At 39.4% G+C, this 13,665-nt stretch overlaps 1 protein-coding gene across 6 annotated transcripts in view; it reads left to right on the forward strand.

Annotated features, from left to right (window-relative positions):
• SGCD (sarcoglycan delta) overlaps positions 1–13,665 on the forward strand; it is a 649,492-nt gene that overhangs the window by 319,285 nt on the left and 316,542 nt on the right. The window lies entirely within an intron of this gene.

Consider the following 13,665-nt stretch of genomic DNA (forward strand, 5'->3'; position numbering starts at 1 on the left):
TTCCTTTGCAAGTTCTGTGTCCTGTTATTACTAGCATAGGCCTCCTAAGTGTAAGTATGCTAACATCCATGGGCTACTAACGGCTCAAAAAATTAATGTATTGGCTGGGCACAGTGGCTAACACCTGTAATTCCATCACTTCAGTAGGCTGAGTCAGGTGGATCATGAAGTCAGGAGTTCGAGACCAACCTGGCCAATGGGATGAAACACGATCTCTACTAACAATACAAAAATTAGCTGGGCATGGTGGGATGCACCTGTATTCCCAGCTGCTCGGGAGGCTGAGGCAGGAGAATCACTTGAACCGGGGGGGGGGGGGCGGCGGGGAGCAGAGGTTGCAGTGAGCCAAGATTGTGCCACTGCACTCCAGCCTGAGCGACAGAGCGAGACTGTCTCAAAAAACAAATATTGATTTGTCCATCCGTTGATTAATTTCGCTAATACTTCTGAAGAGGGGTTGCGGTGGCACATCCCTCAACTCAGGCCTTTGTGGAATTCTGTCTGGGTTGGGACAGGAAGAAACCTTAACTCCTAGTGTTTACACAGGCTGTCTTCTAAGATGCCATTTACGCTTATTTTGAGCTGGTGAAATGTTATTCAACTTTCAGCACTCAGTTTGAATATTATTTCCTCCAAGTAGCTCTCTTAAGTTTCCAGACCAAGTGTGGACCCCACATGTGTGGCCCTGGCACCCAAAGCCTACAGCTATCAGGGCATCAATCACTCCATTTGACTGTAGCCTGCTTGTTTACCTGCCACTCACTGGGCTGCAGTTTCTCAGTGTGGACTAGGTACCACCCACATCAAAACTGCCTGGATTCTTTGCCAAAAATATGAACTGATTTTATGTGATCCACATTTAATCAGAGGGGAAGAAGTGTAAAACGGATTTTGGTCAGCTTCTTAGGTTATCACACACTATAAAGTTTTAAAATGCTATGTTATTCCCTCAGCTAGCTGAAACATGGGTAGGTTCACAGAAAGTGCTCAAGATGTATTTGATGAATGAATGAATGAATGAATGCACAAACAAATGAGTTCTGATCATATCAAAATCAATTGTCCAATCATATAGTCAGAGCTTTCCCAAGGAACTTGATTCACAGCTTTGCTAGTATACGATTCAGTTCCTTATCTCTGATGCTGTAGAACCTTAGGAGTTACAATATTTTAGAAGCTAAAAGAGCCCTTGAAGATCCTCCAATCCACTCCTGTGATGGAGAGGACCAGATGGAAAGAGCTTTGCCTAAGGTTACAGAGTACATTAACAACAGAGACTGAATCAGAATCCGTATTTCCATGTGAGTCCATTGCCTTTCCTATAACATCATGCTCCTGCTGCAGTGGCTTTACCATGTGACGAAGCAAAGCTATTCTTGCTCTGGTACCTCTGAAGGAAATGTCCAAACTCTCTGGTTTTATAAAGAATTAGAAGCAAATCAGTTTTGATAGTTGACATGTAACATCCACTCCTCCCAGAGACCCCTCTTTTACAGCTAACCAACTCAGCCAAGTCCGATACATGGAGAGGTGCTTGTGAAAATGTCAGGGTGATGATTATCTCAAGTTGTAAAGATCAATTAGGAATTCCAGCCTCATGGATTTGGAGCATCCTGTGGCCAGAAGGGTCCTGGCTGTCATTTTATTCATGTCCTCTGTGTCCTATATTTTTTTATTTCCCATTCATTTCTCACAGTTTTTGCTATATTCAAATACCAAACATTATCCTTTGAAAGAAAGACTGAGTTCATCCTGATTAGTAGTACTCATGGAATCTTGTGTTTGATGTGCTAGTTTTTTTAATACATATTTTAAAGTATTATTTTATTTGTCATCCTTGTACCATGTAAGTCATCTTATATATAATCAGTGGTACATGCATTGTGGTTTGGGATACAACTTCTTCATTATTTTAGTTAGATTCTGTCATCTCCTCATTATACCTCAAAAGGGAATATTCATACATTTTCAGAGGAAATGTTATATGGTCTAATTTAAATGAAAATAAAGATGTTATCCTAGAGCCTTCTTAGTTCCTCTGAAGTATTGAAGTATTGTCTATGGCAAAGGAGAGCTGACAGTCCTTTATTTTAGTATCACACCCTGAGCTATTTGGTCACTATTAAAGAATGACAGATGGCACAAAGAATGCTAAGGTAGAAATTAAGGTTTCTTTGTAGGTTTGGCAAATTTTATAGCATACAAGGGCTGTTTCAGTGCTGTGATTAAACAATGCAAACAGCATTGCATTAGCATCTAAATTTTACATCATTTTCGAGAAAACAGGGTCCTGGTAACAGGTGGAAAAGATTGATATTTACCTAGCAACAAAGGGGAGTCAGAATTTGACTGTTGGATATTAAATAGCCAACAAGAGAGATGGCAATTCAGAGAAAATGAAGAGGAAATAGCTAATATCACTCTTTTGGAGCGGGAAGAAAATATACGTGTTTTTTAACTTTTGGAAATGATAGCCAAGTTCAAGTTTTAGAATCACCTCTGTGGCTTATTACAAGTGGGTATTTGAATGAACATTTCAGATCATTTCTAGATACATATTTTCTAGGTTTGATGCACAGAAGCTATGAGAATGCTTGAAGCCGAAGGAAAATTACATTTAGAGGGATTGAAGGCTTATGCCTAAGCATGCTACCTGGAGGATACATTGGGGAGGCTGGATTTGCAACCTTAAAAATGGCATCACAGTCGATTGGGAATTTAAGTATCTCTGTGAGGGCTTTGAATTAGGAGAGCATATTTGTCGGATTTGAGGACAGTATGAAATCAAGCATTTTTGGAAAACCATAAATGAGTTAATGTAGTATTCAGGACAAGCTGTGAATTGGCCTTTCAAAAAAGGTTTGTAGTAATAACCTGCTGTAAAAATTACCACTGCTTTTCTGGCAGCTTTGACCATATGCTCCTGCTCTGAGAGCTGACATTTTCTGGCAGTCACTGTAGCTTAAGGACCCATTATTCTGTGCAGTGGACTTTGGCTGCATTTTCAATGTGCTTTCAGGTAGGCAATTTGCAGCAAGAGAGGAGAGCCAATGAGAAGTTAAGTAAAGATGGAAGGATCTTTTTCAAAAGATTGCTTTCATGCACAGCAGCAAGGACAACATAGTGAAAGAGAAGTGTTTATATTTCTACATGGTAGAAAGGAAACTCCAGTTCAACTCCCACCTCTCCCAGGAAGCTTTCTTTAGCTCCTCCAGCTCATGCTGTTGTCTCCTCTTTATAAAATTGCAAAGTACCTGTAATTTCTACTTCAGTTTTTAGCAACTAATCATATTCTACCATCTCTTTTCTTTTCTCCTCCATTCTTCACGGGGAACCCTACCAAATGGTGTCCCATTTTCTACGTTTTTAAAAGTCTTCTGTACCCTCTATGGCACCTGGTTTAATTATGACAGCCAGATAGGCTAACAGTAATGATACCAGCTGCAGTCGTAATTGTGATAATAACAATCATAACAACTCAGCGCGAACTAAATGCATTTAAGGTGGCAAATGCTGTCTAAGCTTTTGAAGAATGCTGTTTAAGTCTTTTAATCAAACAAACCTAAGAGAGTTACCGTTATTTCAACATCACAAGTTGTAGGGGCATTGAAGGCAAGAAATGTTAGGAAATTGCTCAAAGCCAGAGCAAATACTCAGGCTCAAGCAAATACTCTGTCTTCAGAAGCCCCACTCCTAACCACTGGGCTCTTTCCCTAGGTCATGAAAAATAAGGAATAGCAGCTAACTTAGAGAGAAGTGAGACTGCTCCAGGCACTGTTCCAAGTACCTTCAAAGTGTAATCCCATTAAATACAGCAAGCCAATGAAGGAGGTGTTCTTTGCAATCCCTTTTTCCATTTGAGGAAACTGAGGTTCAGAGAGGTTATTAGTTGCTCTGTGTAATGCAGCCAGTAAGTGAATGAGCTGAGATGTATCTTCTCTTAATCACCGTGTGACATCGTGCTTCAGGACATACTTGAATTTATGTGGATGGCAAACAAATATTCTTTACTTGACAATTCCTTCTTGGGGAAACTTAGTTCTTAAGAGAAATGGATTATTCCTATTTTTTTTAAATCTAGGATAGAGTTTCTTAATCTGTTTTTTAATTATTGCCCCCCTCAGGAGCCTGTTTAAATCTTTTTGCATAATTGCCCCTCACCTCCTACTGTGAAATGTTAATACCAAGAATACACTGCATAGCTGTTTAGGTACTACATGAATATCTGTGCTTTATATATGAGAAGAATAAGAACTTTTAACCATCAGGAACCAGTTCTCATCCTTTGGGGACAATGTTACACCATAAAGAATGCATGGGTACATCTTTCTACACCCCCATTTTTAAGCTGCTTTAGCATGAGTTCTTAAAATGCAACGCATAGGAAAATTTTGGTTAAAGTGAGAGCTCATTGTGTAGGATGCTCCACCTAATTAGCCAGGAATCCTTTATGTTTATACACCTGATGAATATCTTGTTGTATCAGATCGTTCTGGAAACAAATCGTGGAAATCAGCAAGATTTCTCATCTGTGCCTTTCACTCTATCTTTTGAGGACCAGAAAGTATTGGAAACCCATCCCACAGAAAGTCAGCGCAGTTTTTTTAATTGAGGTGAAATTCACACAACATAAAAATAACAATTTTAAAGTGAACAATTCAGTGGGATTTGGTTTATTCAAAATGTTGTCTAGCTGTCATCTCTACCTAATTCTAAGCACTTTCATCACCCTGAAAGGAAATCCCCATGCCAACTTACCTGTCATTCCCCAGTCTCCCCCTCCTTACAGTCACTGGCAACCCACCAATCTGCATCTGTCTCTGTGAGTTTACCTGTTTCAAATATCAATACTTCATATAGATAAAATCATACAACATGTGGCTTTTGGTGTCTAGTTTCTTTAACATATAGCCTAACGTTTCATCCATCAGTACTTTATTCTTTTCTATTGCTGACTAAAATTTCTTTTTATAGATTGTGCCACATTTTGTTTATCCATTTATCAGTTGATGGGCATTTGGGTTGTTTCCGCTTTTTGGCTATTATACATAGTGCTGCTATGAACAACATTGGTGTACACAATTCTGTGTGGACATATGTTTTCAATTCCCTTAAGCATAGAGTGGAATTGCTGAATCATATGGCAACTCCAGGTTTAACTTACCGAGGAACTGCTGCACTATTTTCTGTTGTGGCTGTACTGTTTGGCATTTCCACCAGCAACATAAAAGCGGTCTAGTTTTTTCACATCCTGGCCAACACTAATTATTCGTCTCTTTTATTATTGCCATCCTAGTGGGTGTGAAGTGGTACTCCATTGTATTTTGATTTGCATTTCCCTACTGATGAATGATAATTGAGCATAATTTCCTGCACTTACTGGCCATGTGATACATCTCCTTCAGAGAAATGTCTATTCAAATCTTTTTCTTTTTTTTTAAATTGGCTTGTCATTTATTAAGCTGTAAGAATTCTTTATGTATTGTAGATACTGGAGCCTTATCAGATATGAATTTTAAGTATTGTCTTCCATTCTGTGAGTTGTCTTTATAGTTTCTTGATGTTTTTGAAGCACAGTAGTTTTAAATTTTGGCCAAGTGAAATTCATTGATTTGTATTTTGTTATTGTTTGTGCTTTTGGTGTCATATCTAAGATGTACTGGCATTTCAGTGGGAATCTTATAGCTACTAGATCCTTAATTTAGAGGGCTGAAACTTTAATATTGTGGTTTTAGGTCCTATGGTGGATGGCATCAGGAGCAGTGTTAGTGGGAGTGGCTTTGGAGCAGTGACTTTCTAGTTGATAGATTATCACTGTCCTACGCTGAGCATAGTAAAGCCACCAAGAAGACATGGAAGATTCACCTCTAACAAGTGTAATACATTGGTCATAGACACAGCTTTGGAGGCAAATAGACCTGAGTTTCAATCCAGTGTTCACTTGCTAACTGCGTATCCTTGAGCAAATTAAAGTGCATCTCATAATTGTCTTATTCTTTAAAGGGAGGATAATAATACTCTTCCTTCATGAGGACATTTTGTAAATAGCTTAATATTACATGTGATACGTAGTGCATGCTTGATAAATCTTATCATTGTCATTTATATTGTTAATAATTACTGTATTCTTTAGTAATCATTACATATGGCACAGAACTAAAAATGAATGATCATTTCCACATTCAGTGGTTCTGCATTGTCTGTGCAACATTTCTTTTCTATTACTGTGACTAATTGAAAGATGATTGTACAGATAAACCTCCTGTACTTTCAATCAAAATTTGCCATTGCCATGTAGCTCCATTATATCTTTCTCCATGGGTTTTATAATGAAAGGCCTATTGGTCACTTGTGTAAGTGTAGAGAAAGTTAGCCTAGAAATGTGTGTGGAATCTAGCCAAGGCCGTTTCCTTGGCTAAACCTTAGCTCTCTGCGATTTATTATTAGGACATCATGAAACCTTGGGGGTTAATTTCATGCACTTCCTGAGTGCTGCAAATGACTAAGCTGTGTGAAGTCACCCGAAGTGGAAATGGCTGATTTGAGTGGAAGAAATGACTGTGACTCTGCACTGTCATAAGAGTACTTTCCTAACTGTGAAGCTAACTCCTTATCCAAGGAAGGAGACATCAGGCAGCTGTTTGAGAATAGGATGGTTCTAAATCTGGCAGTCCACTTTGGCCTCAAATAATGGTGTAGTTGCTTGGGTGGCAGTAACAATTTAACAGGGTCCAGGAAGGGGATATAATAGATTTCGCTCAGAATTTGACAGCAGGGTTGTTTTTCAGGACAGAGGAGTGATCAAATGTAATTACGTTTAAGAAATTGTGCCTTGTTTTTCTTTATTCTTTGAGCTGATGAAATATATGCAAATCAGCTGAGTATGCTCTGCAGGTGTGACTGGGTTAAAAAGTAAGGACTCTAAAGATACGCTTTACCCTACAGGTCTGGCTAATAAAGGGCAATGAGACGAAGTTGGTTTACATTGGTTTAAACCACTCTACCATTTCCTATCTCTGGACATTCTGTAAATCCCCACATCTCTGGAAGTCAATTTCTTCAACTGTAGAGTTTAAAAATTCTGTTGGTAGTTGTTAAATTACTTTATTTATTTTTCCTTTTTTTGAGACGGAGTTTCACTCCTGTTACCCAGGCTGGAGTGCAATGGCATGATCTCGGCTCACCACAACCTCTGCCTCCTGGGTTCAGGCAATTCTCCTGCCTCAGCCTCCCGAGTAGCTGGGATTATAGGCATGTGCCACCATGCCCAGCTAATTTTTTTGTTTTTTGTATTTTTAGTAGAGACGGGGTTTCACCATGTTGACCAGGATGGTCTCGATCTCTTGACCTCGTGATCCACCCGCCTCGGCCTCCCAAAGTGCTGGGATTATAGGCATGAGCCACCGCGCCCGGCCTTACTTCATTTTTTTAAAGACAATGCATGTATACCACAGAATGAAATTCACAGGTACAAGTGTATATTTCAGTCCACAGTATACATGCACTTTTGTAGCCTGTTCATTTCTGTTTCTATTGCATTTTGAGCAAATATTTCCATAGGTTTCCAAGTAATGTTTGTAACTATCATTTCTATTCTTCACTAATAGGTTTGTCCTAGCTGTTCATCAAGGTAAAAGCCCTTTGTCTTCTATTATAAATGCTTTGAATTTTATTTAAGTTAATAAACATACTTTATGCATTTACCTTGTATCAGGTACCATGGAAGGTATTCAGGATTATGATAGAAAATAACACAGAAATATCTCTGCCCTTATAGGGTTTATGTTCTAGTGAAGGACACAGATAGTACACTAGAAAATGAAATGATTTTAGACTGTGGTTGGTACTTTTGAAGGAAATAGTAGCTTTGATGGAGCAGATCTATTTTACAGAGGCTATATATTTTAATGAATGTAGCCTTTTCTACCTTCTTTTTTTTTTAGACAGAGTCCTGCTCTGTTGCCCAGGCTAGAGTGCAGTGGGATGATCTCAGCTCACTGCAACCTCCACCTCCTGGGTTCAAGTGATTCCCCTGCCTCAGCCTCCCAGGTAGCTGGGATTACAGGCACGCGCCACCATGCCCAAATAATTTTTGTACTTTTGGTAGATACTGGGTTTCACCATGTTTGCCAGACTAATCTTGAACTCCTGACTTCAGGTGATCCACCTGCCTCGGCCTCCCAAAGTGCTGGGATTACAGGCATGAGCTACAATGCCCAGCCTTCTACTTTCTTATGGATTATTTCCTTTTAATGTATTTGAGACTAACATTTCAAGATAGTAACAATTTCACAGACCCTTGGTAGCAGGCACAGGTAATTCATGCTGGAAATAGTTTTGCCAGCATCAATGGCAATAGCATCCTGTAGTTCTGCAGTGTTTCCCCAGGAATCCTCAGAGTGAGTCTCTCACTGTTGTCTGGGACTGCGAGTGTTAGAAATTGGATCAAGCTGATTAAAAGCTGACCTCATGATCATCTATTGAAGTTTGGTTTGCACGTCTATGTTTTATTCCACCCTGGGTCACTGCTAACTGGGTATAATTAACACTCACATGACATGTAAAGACTCCAGGGTTAGGACAAAGGGGGGCACTTGGGATCTCTTCTCATATCCAACACTAACTTGCATGTGTCTTTGAGAGAGTCTTGAATTTCTCTGGGATTCAGTTCCTCTGCTGTAAAAATGAAGATGTTATTTGTCATGAAATACCTTCTAGATTTCATCCCATGTGCCAGTGTTCCACTGGATCCATGAGAAAGAACACACAGTAGTTACACCTGCAGTGGGCAAGGGACAGGGAAAGATGTACCACACTTGTACTTACTAACTCCAAATTAGGTAATTGTTCTGGCTTCTTATCTATAAAAATCTGCTACCTTTATAAATCAGAATCTCAACTCGAGATTTTTCTGCATCCAAGGATCCACCTAGACAAAGCAGATACTTGCTGATTTTTGACATCCCACCATACTTTTGAGACTCTCTCTCTCTCTCTCTCTCTCTCTCCCCCTTCCCTCCCTTCCTGCCTATCCTTCCTCCCTTTCTCCCACCACCTCCCTCTTTCTCTCTCTCTCTCCCTCTCTCTCCTCCCTCCCTTTTTCTGACCCCCTCCCTCCTTCTCTCTCTTGCTCTCATGCTCACTCTCTCTCTCTCCCCACCTCTCTCGCTCCCTTTCTCCACCTTCTCCCTCCTCTCTCTCTTTCTCTCTGTTTGCTTTTTCCTCCAGCTGTCAACTAATCATCATTAGAAGATTAACTGTAACTGTCAGGCGTAGTGTAACTCCTCAAGAGCCTCAAAACCCTGCTCAAAAAATATTTCTATCCTTTGGGATAGACAGGCTGCCTCTGCTGACATGCTTAGCTTAGAAGCTTGTTTAGGCTTCCAGATGTGTTCTGACTCAAGAGGCAGTTTGCACTTTCAAAACTGGGCCTCCGACAATGCTGGTTGAAGGTACACAGCTGGCTCAGTGTGCTTAGAGACTTGCTTTCTTCTGAAAGATGATTTACTTGAAAAGGTTGACATTCCTGAGCATGAGAATCTCTCTGTGCCTGCCCCACTTCCATCCCCACCTCCAGACCTCCCTGCCACCCAAACAAATGCTTCTATTGGAGGAAGAAAAAGGTTCTCTCCTGCAACTACCATAAATAGTTTTTCCTTTCTGTAGGCATTATGGTTAATTTCATTATAGTATATAATGGATGAAGGACATTCAGCATGAAAATGTATCTATCTATCCACTGTAATTACATCAACATTTTTAAGTTTAAAAACATGTTAGAGAAAGAAGTCTTTCACATCTGTAACTAAGAATGCTCCACGTGTTTTTACAAGAGGATAATAAAGACATTAAATGGGGTAGATGGGGCTAAGTAGTTTTACAGATGGTGGTTGCATATTAAAGATTAAATTGCTGCCTATAAATAAAACCACTTTTACATTAACTAGGTTACTGCTTTATCTTAATTTAGGCATAATTGAGAGCATTAGGGTTCTTCATAATAGCCCAGTGAATGTTCCTGCAGACTGTAAACAGGACTCCATGGAATGCTAGCTGATGAATTTCCTTTGCCACTGAGAAGCCCTAATGTAAAAGGTTACCCTAGAAACTGCTGGTTTTCAGCTCTTCTCTTTGACTACTCTGACCCAAAGGTGGTACATATCTTTTCACTGCCTTAGGTCAATGAGTGTATGTATTCATTGTACACTGATATGTTTTGACCCCCAGTGTTGGCTTTTATTCTATATTTTATCATTATTATAGTTAGTCAGAACTATTGATCTTCAAATCTTGACCTTCTATCTTCCTGGTAAAATGAGAACCATAAGGTCAAAATGGTTCCAAAAAATAGGAGTGTATTTTGAAGTGTATTTATTTAATTTGAGGATGAGAAACAATGTAAAATATGAAACATCACCTTTAGAAAGGGAAGAGAGAAGTAAACCTATAACTTCTCACTTGGATTGTGTTGTCACTTCCCTGGGTTTGGTGTTCACGATTGAGAATGAGACGTTAGCAACATGATTGCTAAGTGTGGTCTACAGAGCTAGACTGTCAGGTTGTAGTTCTTCCTGTACTGTTTGTGACCTCTGAGACCTTAGAAAAGTCACTTAATCCCTCTGTACTTAGGTTTCCTTCTCTACAAACTAGCATCATAACAATATCTGTCACACAGGATTGCTGTACAGAGTAAATGCATTTATCCATGTAAAACTGTGGAAGCAGATGTGATGCATAGTGATAACGCCAAAATGTCACACACACATGCACACACACATATGCATTCATGCACACACACTCAAACACTATGTTTTTAACCATTGTGTGCTTTTGAAACTATTTTACTCATTCATTTCTTCACCAAATTTCAGGGGAATATGTACTATGTAACCTGCAGTGTGCTAGTAGCCAGGGAGAGAAAAACGTAAAAATAGAGTCTGTAATCTCTAGGAATTCTCATAAGAATATACATTCTAAAAAGGCAGGGGCCTTGTCATTCTAGTCCAGTAGCCTCAGTGCCCGGCGTGTGCTTGGTGCTAAAGCCACTTGCTGAATAGACAAAATGGGTCATCTGAGATCCTGAGCTCCACCCACAGAGCCCCAGGAAATGCAGGCAGAGATGTTTTCCTTAAACAAAATCAATTTGCTTTTGTTTAGCAAATAAGTATAGGTGCTGGGCAGCAAAACTAAGTGTCTCCTACAGACACAGAAAAGTCTATTTGTGTGAGTTTAAAAACACAAATGGAAAAGATGTCATAAGACAAAATGAGTCATAAAGACACTGGGGTAGGAAGGTAAGAGAAGCTCATTGTAGGAGTGAAAATTCGGACGGACCTCAGGGTACGGAGGGGGTTTTGATTGCTGAAGAGAATTGGACTAGGAAATTATTGTAGTGAGAAGCAGAGGTCTAGTCACTCAGCCAGCTTCAGGGTTATAGAAAAAGACAAATCTTAATCAAAAGCCCCTTTTATTTACTGGTTTTGCAATGTGTTTTGTGATTTCTCCCAACAGGTTTACTTTCCTAATTAAATTTATCTTAGGCAGCCATTCAGAAACAGCGTCTTTAGCATAAAGGGACAGATGGCCAGAGGTCTACCTCCCTTCCCTGGCCGAAGGAGCTGAGTCCAGGAAAAGGCGGTCTGGGTAGGAATAATTGTTGTGCAAATTAGCCTTTGGTAAAATTCCTGGAATGAAATGATTTTAATGAGAATGAGATAATGAGGGAAAGAATATGAATCCCAGACTCCTCACACTAGAGCTCAGCTATAAAATTATAGAATTTTAGATTTGGAAGAGATCTATTAGACCTTTTCTCCAACTTCTTTATTTTATAGTCGAGGAAACTGAGGCTCAGGTACATTATGCAAATTTCCCAAGGTCATACATCAAATAGTGGCAAACCTAGAGCTTTAGCCCAGGTTTCTGCAAGCATCAGCAGAGACCATTATGCACTGTGCCTGGAAGAAAGCTGAGAACACACAAGAGATGTTAAACAGATCTAGACAGGGCTCTAAGGATGGGATAACATAGCTTGTTAAAGGTCTACATGAATTTCACAGCATTTTAGTGGGAATTCTGTAGAATCACAGAACAAATACTTCAGTGAGGTTAATTTACACTACTTACTTACTATCAAATCATTCCTTAAATCTCAGCTGGGAAGGTATGATTTGGGGCATATTGTTTCTGTACAGATAGAACCATATAAAACGTCTAATCAGTGACTATTTTGGACCTGCAGAAATAGAAGTTTCTGTAACATTCAGCCTAATGCAATGTAACACACAAATGAGTGCTTATTTGCTATTCTAAGAACACAACAGTATGACCAGGAATAATTCATACTTCCTGAATCCCCTAACTAAATTTTCCAGTCCTGCTGTGATCATGCTGCCTTAATCAAAATTCATCTTTCTCCTATAATCTTGGTGTGCCTCGTAAAATATAAATACCCTATTGGGAAACTTAGATGTTTAAAAATCTGATAATGAGAACATACTTTAAAAGTCATAGCGTTCTCATAAGTGGGAGCTGAACAACGAGAACACAGGGACACAGGGAGGGGAACAACACACACTGGGGCCTGTTGGGAGGTTGATGGGGGAGGGAGAACATCAAGAAAAACAGCTAATGCCTGCAGGGCTTAATACCTGGGTGATAGGTTGATAGGTGCAGCAAACCACCATGACACATGTTTACTATGTAACCTGCACATCCTGCACATGTATCCCGCAACTTAAAATAAATAAAAGTCATGGTAATCATTACCTGTTGCTGAGTACTTACTATATATCAGGTGCTGTGCTAAATGTTTTATGATTATATTTTATTCTCATGACTACTCTATGAGGTATAGAACACCTCTGTTAATCTCTGTTTTACAGGAGGGGAAAAAAGCTAGTATTCAAATCCAGGAGACAGAATTCAAACTCAGGTCTGTCTGAATCTAGATTTCTACTTTGGAGTTTCATTCTATTCTGCCTTTGCAAAATACCATTGTACCACAACCTCTTCTGAAGTCATCTTTTCTGTATTTGTTGAAGTCCTCAATGCAAATAATTGCATTTCCGAAGGCACCGCTATCCTTAGATGGTTCTAACTTTTCAGAAGTTTGTCCTAATCTCTTACCCAAAATGCCTCCCATTTTCTATCCAGCTCTGTGCTTTGACTCAGCCCTGTGGTATACTTATTATAAAGAGACATCAGTTTCAGTTTAAACACCTTCCCGAGTCTGCACAAGGTAACACGAGATCACATTAATTAGAATACTGTTTTGGGAAGGAATTATATTGATCTCTCGATCAGACCATGAGGACAGGAAGTAGTCCTTTCATTTCTTTATTAGTGTGCCTCTAATATAACACTAGACAGCAGCAGCCTCTCCATGGGATAGCTTTGGCAATCTGATCTTTTCAGAATTCAGCAGCATAAGTTGGAAGGACTGGTTTAAATAGCCCCACATTGCCTGAAAATTAATTTTCAGAGCATTTCTGCATCTACATAAACTTATACTCTTGGCAGTTGCCTGTTCCAGGGACAGGCAACTCATAGTGGTGTGTCTGGGCAGAAATAACATTATCCATAGGGTTGCTGAAAGGGTGGGAGAAGATTCGTTTCTTTCCTTTTCTTTCTTTCTTTTTTTTTTTTTTTTTTTTTTTTTTTTTT

Source organism: Sapajus apella, unplaced genomic scaffold (genome assembly GCF_009761245.1).
Source record: "Sapajus apella isolate SASKATOON/1434 unplaced genomic scaffold, GSC_monkey_1.0 scaffold138, whole genome shotgun sequence".
Classification (NCBI taxonomy): Eukaryota; Metazoa; Chordata; class Mammalia; order Primates; family Cebidae; genus Sapajus; species Sapajus apella.